The following is a 6,783-nucleotide window of genomic DNA, read 5'->3' on the forward strand; positions in this document are numbered from 1 at the left end:
TCCAACTCCATCCATGTCTTTCATTCCTTTTTATGGATGCATATTCCGTGGTGTATATGTACCGCAATTTTTTATTCATTCTATCATTGATGGGCATGATAAAGGTTGATTCCATGCCTTTGCTATCGTGAATAGTGCTGCAATGAACATACACATGTATGTATCTTTATGATAGAATGATTTATATTCTTTTGAGTATATACCTAGTAACGGGATTGCTGGAGTCGAGTGGTATTTCTGCCTCTAGGTCTTTGAAGAATCACCACACGGCCTTCCACAATGGTCGAACTAATTTACCAACAGTGTAAAAGTGTTCCTTTTTCTCTGCATCCTTGCCAGCATCTGTTGTTTTATGACTTTTTTTTTTTTTTTTTTTGAGACGGAGTCTCGCTCTAGCCCGGGCTGGAGTGCAGTGGCCGGATCTCAGCTCACTGCAAGCTCCGCCTCCCGGGTTTACGCCATTCTCCTGCCTCAGCCTCCGGAGTAGCTGGGACTACAGGCGCTCGCCACCTCGCCCGGCTAGTTTTTTGTATTTTTTAGTAGAGACGGGGTTTCACCGTGTTAGCCAGGATGGTCTCGATCTCCTGACCTCTTGATCCGCCCGTCTCGGCCTCCCAAAGTGCTGGGATTACAGGCTTGAGCCACCACGCCCGGCCGTTTTATGACTTTTTAATAATAACCGTTCTTACTGGCATGAGATGGTATCTCATTGTAGTTTTGATTTGCATTTCTCTAATGATCAGTGATGTTGAACTTTTCTTTTATAGGTTTGTTGGCCACATGTATGTCTTCTTTTGAGGAGTATCTGTTCATGTCCTTTGCCACTTTTTTAATAGTGTTGTTTGTTTGTTTGTTTGTTTATAAATATGTTTAGGTTCCTTATAGATGCTGGATATTGGACTTTTGTCAGATGGGTAGATTGCAAAAATTCTGTCCCATTCTATAGGTTTTCTGCTCATTCTGATGATAGTTTCTTTTGCTGTGCAGAAGCTCCTAAATTTAATTAGATCCCATTTGTCAGTTTTTGCTTTTGCATCAATTGCTTTTAGCATTTTCATCATGAAATCTTTGCCCATGCCTATGTCTTGAATGGTATTGCCTAGATTTTCTTCTAGGGTTTTTATAGTTTTTGGTTTTTCATTTAAGTCTTTAATCCATCTTGAGTTAATTTTCGTATAAGGTGTAAAGAAAGGGTCCAGTTTCAGTTTTCTGCATATGGTCAGCCACTTCTCTCAATACTATTTATTGAATAGAAAATCTTTTCCCCATTGCTTGCTTTTGTCAGATTTGCCAAAATTCAGATGATTATAGGTGTGTGGTCTTATTTCTGAGTTCTCTATTGTGTTTCATTGGTCTATATGTCTATTCCTGTACCAATACCATGCTGTTTTGGGTACTGTGGCCTTTTAGTATAGTTTGAAGTCAGGTAGCATGATGCCTCCAGCTTTGCTCTTTTTGCTTAGGATAGTCTTGGCTATTTGGGCTCTTTTTTGGTTCTGTATGCATTTTTAAATATTTTTTTCTAATTCTGTGAAGACTGTCAATGATAGTTCAATGGCAATTGCATTGAATCTGTAAATTACTTTGGACAGTATGACCATTTTCACAATATTGATTCTTCCTATCCATGAGCATGGAATATTTTTCCATTTGATTGTGTCATCTCTGATTTCTTTGAGCAGTGGTTTGTAGTTCTCCTTGAAGAGGTTCTTCACTTCCCTTGTTAGCTGTATTCCTAGGTATTTTATTGTTTTTTTAGTAATTGTAAATGGGAGTTCATTCATGATTTGACTCTCAGGTTGCCTGTTGTCGATGTATAGGAATGCTAGTGATTTTTGCACACTGATTTTGTATCCTGAGACTTTGTTGAAGTTACTTTTCAGCTTCAGAAACATTTGGGGTGAGATGATGGGTTTTTAAAAATATAGCATCATGTCATCTGCAAACAAAGGTAATTTGACTTCTCTCTTCCTATACGAGTGCCCCTTATTTCTTTCTCTTGCCTGAATGCCCTGACCGGACCTCCCAACACTATGTTGAATAGGAGTGGTGAGAGAGGGCATCCTTGTCTTGTGCCTGTTTTCAAGGGGAACACTTCTAGCTTTTGCCCATTCAGTGTGATATTTGCTGTGGGTTTGCATAACTTATAACTATTAAGAAAATAACTTATATAGATTTTATGTCTTTCCTTTATTTCACTGATTAAATGTGTCTGAACTGACACACACAACTGAGTAGCTGACTAATCTAAAATCAGCTAATGGCAGTGCTTATAGGATATGCTTTAACTATTTCTGATTGTGCCTCTTTTCTGAACTGAGGGAAATGGTTATGGATTATTATCCACTTCATTTCCTTCAATTTTGGATCCATGTAAAGAGCTCTGCATGGCATAAAATCTTTAGGCCACAGTTGTTTTGTGCAGATTTTGAATCTTGAAATTAATTTGGTTAAGACATCACAATTTCAAATATCATGAACTCATATTATTCTGTTAGAAGCCCTAAATAAGACTGCATTACTGCAAAACAGAGTAAAACGAACAATAGTAATCAGTGCATTTTGGAATTGAGGACTCTAGTCTCAAAGATTATATTCTGAGACTTTTTTCTTTCAACAAAAAGTTGTTCCATTTTTAATTTTCAAAGAATTTCCATTGTGTGTTTTATTCTCACTTCATTGTTTGACTCTGCAACCAAAGGTCAGACTAGCAGAAATGAAGAAAGAAAATGTAAAATCAGAGTGTTTTTATAACCCAGCATGAGTCTGTGATCTTGCAGACTGTCTATGGAATGCTCTATTGATTTCCAGCAGGCTGACACCCTGAAGCTTAGCTCAATGTGCAAGCCAGATTTATTCTCTTTACCTCCAACTTGTTTTAGCTTTCAGGAACATTGAAATTGGATCTTTAAAGAGTTTACTGCCTCTCCTTTAAAAGAAATTCTGCAATTAAGATGGGCTAAAAATGTTACTTGTTTTTCAAAATGCACATGTTCACTGGGTTACTTTTTAATTTCCCTCCCTGTGCCCAAGTGGATAATTTAAGCCATGGCTAGGGCATCTGTTGGATATTAGTGTTCTACTGCTTACAGTGTTCAATAATAGCAGCATGAGTTTTAGCATAGAAGCAGAGAAAAGCTACAGAATTCTGGGACACTTGGGGAAATAAGAAAACATGGCCTTGTTTTTTAAATGGGCTCATTTTCAGTGGTTTCAAGTTACCTGATTTCTGCCATCCAAGATTTATTTTAGGAAGTAGCCAAAAAGTAAACAACCATTTGTTAACTACTTTTGCCTTTACATTATAATGCAGATACTTAGCATGGTTATAAAAGTATTTTAACTTGTTTGTAATTTAAGTCCCTTCACAAATAGAGGTTTTAGAGACACTTTGTTAGTGTCACAATAAAGTAAAAATGTGTTAAATATCTGCAAGGAATGATTCTTCATGCCAGGACTCAACAAACTATCTATAAAGGGCCAAGTAGTAAGTATATTTGTCTTTGAGGCCCATATAGTCCCTGTTGCAATTACTCAACTCTGCTGTTGTAGTGCAAAGCAGCCATAGACAATGCATAAACAGATGATGATGTCTACATTCCAATAAGACTTTAATTACAAAAATAGGCAATTGACCGAATTTGACCAGTGGGTCTGTGTACCAACTCCTCCTTATCCTCTTGATAATAATATTTCATTTATATATGTTGTTCTATAAATGCATTCTTAGCCACATACATATAAATAATTCTCTCTGTTCATAAATATAAAAATGATTTACTATATTAAATATTTTATATGTTCTTGGAGAAAATTTTTAACCAAGTGATTAAATAATAAATAAAACATGGATAATAAAGTATTATAAAAATACAGTTGATCAATATTTTAACAACAGAAATAAATTGTGAACTAATTTGTGGCTTCTTAATTTCCCACAACTGGTTTAAGCTGCTTTCTGCCATATAGCAGGAAAAAAATTGTAAGCTTGGAAATAAAAATTATTTCAGTATTTTTCAGTTCAAAGCAATCTCTTTTAAGTAAACTAACTCTCTCTTAGGTAAATCTTTAGACTCTCAGAGTGTCTCTCAGTTTTCTTTCATATAATAGTATCAGTAGGACAGAACAGTAGACAACTGGAATGTTTTCCCCGTGAAAACCAGAAGTATCTCTAGATCAACAGTTGAGTCCTAGTACTTTGTTCTTGGTTCACGGTAGCTTTCTCTATTTAAATCTAAGGCTGGTAAAAGGCTTGGGTGGTTCTCTTGTCATAGATAATTGCTGAGGGCTAGACTACATCCTCTTGCTGGCCAGCCTTATCTCAACTTGAAGATTTCCATGATGTTGATTATAACCCCAATGGAACCACAGAGCAGGCATTTCCAGGCCCTGTAGCCCTCAATTAGATGGGCTCTTTGACCAACCTTGTTCTAGGGAAACCTCCAGCCTACACCGTAAATTATTTTATGTAACCACAATATGGCAATAAGAAACTCAGGGGTAAGTTCCACACAGCTGTCACAGAGGATCTGCTGGTACTAGTTCTAATTCTTTCTGCCTGAATTTTACTTTTCACACTTCTAGTTTCATTGCAATGTGGATGCCATGTGTTCACAAGATGCTCACTTTGAGATGCTCCCCATCCAGATTCCCAAACTTAATGTGGCACAAAATTGCTTCTGAGGTCTGATTTTCCCAGTAATGATTTTGGTTTGCCAATCTACTCATTCTCCTTCCCTCTCTTCAATTCAAAATAGGGATCAGGGCAAGGAAAGACACCAACTCTAATACCTTTTCTTTCTCTATCTCCCTCTCATATATGAAAAAGATCCTTCCCTTTACTCCGTAATCAGATCTTTGTCTCTGTTGTAGCTGCCTTCTTCTCTCCTTTGTGTTTTTTGTAGGCACCATCTACATATCTTCTCACACACATATTCCTTAATGAACAAGCCTTATAATGTAGCCTAAATTGTTGAAGAGCAGCAGGGAAACATGACTGACAAGAAGAGTAAAAATGTTTGACATATATTCCAAGGCTACTCATTAACATATGGTACTAAATAATACCTTCTCATTTAAATATTTGTAAATATCTTAAAATTATTTTATGATAAAACTATGCTGTCATTCAATAGATGATGTGAATTTTTCTGCAGATGTTGCAGAATCATCTGCAGAATTCACAGAATCCTTGTAAGTGGAAAGTTGATAGCAAGACTCTCAGCACCAAGAGGGAGACTCCTGGGCATGAGTGACCTCTCATCTTTTCAAATACTGTATCCTCTCTCTCTCTGGCCACACATACACATACACACTCTCACATGTATATTTGTGTATTTATATGTGTGTGTGTGTGTATATATATATATATATTTACAATTTCACTATTTCACTATTACAAGAAGATAGAATTTTTAAAATTGAAACTCATTGTCAAACTTTTAGATTGCTTATTTCTCTAACATCTTTTCTCCTCATGTTATTTTGAATATTTCATCCCACTTACTACATGAGTTCTGAATAAACAAACCCCACTCCCAATATCTCACAATAATGACAAACATCCACAATAAGCATGAAAAATATTTCAATAAAGGTATGCACAAGCTGTCATGCAGTGCCGGTAAGGTAAATAATCATTCCAGGCTTAGCAAGTACAGATAAGACCTGGAAAGAGATAGCATTTGAGCCAGGACCTGAACAGAGAAGGGTGACTAAAAGTGTGGGAGAAGAGAAAAGTGAGGGAGAACATTGAAGGCAAAAAAGGAGCATGAGTAGATATATGAGAATTATTCACAGGTCATTCAAGGGAGAGGGAGAAGGGGGAAAGTGAGAGAGAGAAGAGAGACAGAACACTCAAGGGGAAAAGACAGTCTCTTTAACAAATGGTACTGAGACTAAAGGATATCCACAAGCAAAAGAGTAAATTTAGAACCCTACCTCATAGCATATACAAAAGTTAACACAAAATGGATCAATAACCTAAATATAAAAGCTAAAACTAAAAAACTCTTAGAAGAAACCCTCTTGACTCTAGATTTGCTAGTGGATTCTTAGATAGAAGCAATAAAAGAAAAAATAGATAAAACTGAACTTCAACAAAAATTTTTTTTTTAAAAAAAACCCTTTGTGTATCACAGGATATTTTCAGGAAACTTACTAGGTAACTTGTAGATTGGGAAGAAATGCTTGCCAAATTATATAGCTGATAATATATACTACTTGTTAGAGAAATGCAGATCAAAATCACAATCAGATATCATTTCACATATATTTTGTAATGAAAAATAAGTATTGGCAAGGATGCAGAGAAAGTGGAACACTTGTACATTGTTGGTGAGAATTTTAAATGGTTTAGCCACTGTGGAATATAGTGTGACCATACCTTATAAAGTTAAACATCGAATTATCACATAACCCAACAATTCTACACCTAGATTTATGCACAAAAATAATTGAAAAACTATTATACTCGAATATTTGACATAAATATTCATAGTGGCACTATTCACTGTTCACAGAAGTCAAAAAGTAGAAACAACCCACATTTTCATAAATGGATAAATAGATTAGAAAATTGTGGCATAAAAGGGAAAGAAGTATTAATACATACTATTACACATGTGGATAACCTTAAAAATTGTATTTTAAGTGAAAGAAGACAGACATAAAAGGTCACATATTGTATAAATCCTTTATATGAAATACCCAAAATAGGTAAATCCATAAAGACAGAAGGCAGATGGCTGGTTGTCAGAGACTGGAGAAGGGATTAGGGAGTGA

The sequence above is a fragment of the Trachypithecus francoisi genome, unplaced genomic scaffold, assembly GCF_009764315.1.
Source record: "Trachypithecus francoisi isolate TF-2019V2 unplaced genomic scaffold, Tfra_2.0 Lachesis_group6, whole genome shotgun sequence".
Classification (NCBI taxonomy): Eukaryota; Metazoa; Chordata; class Mammalia; order Primates; family Cercopithecidae; genus Trachypithecus; species Trachypithecus francoisi.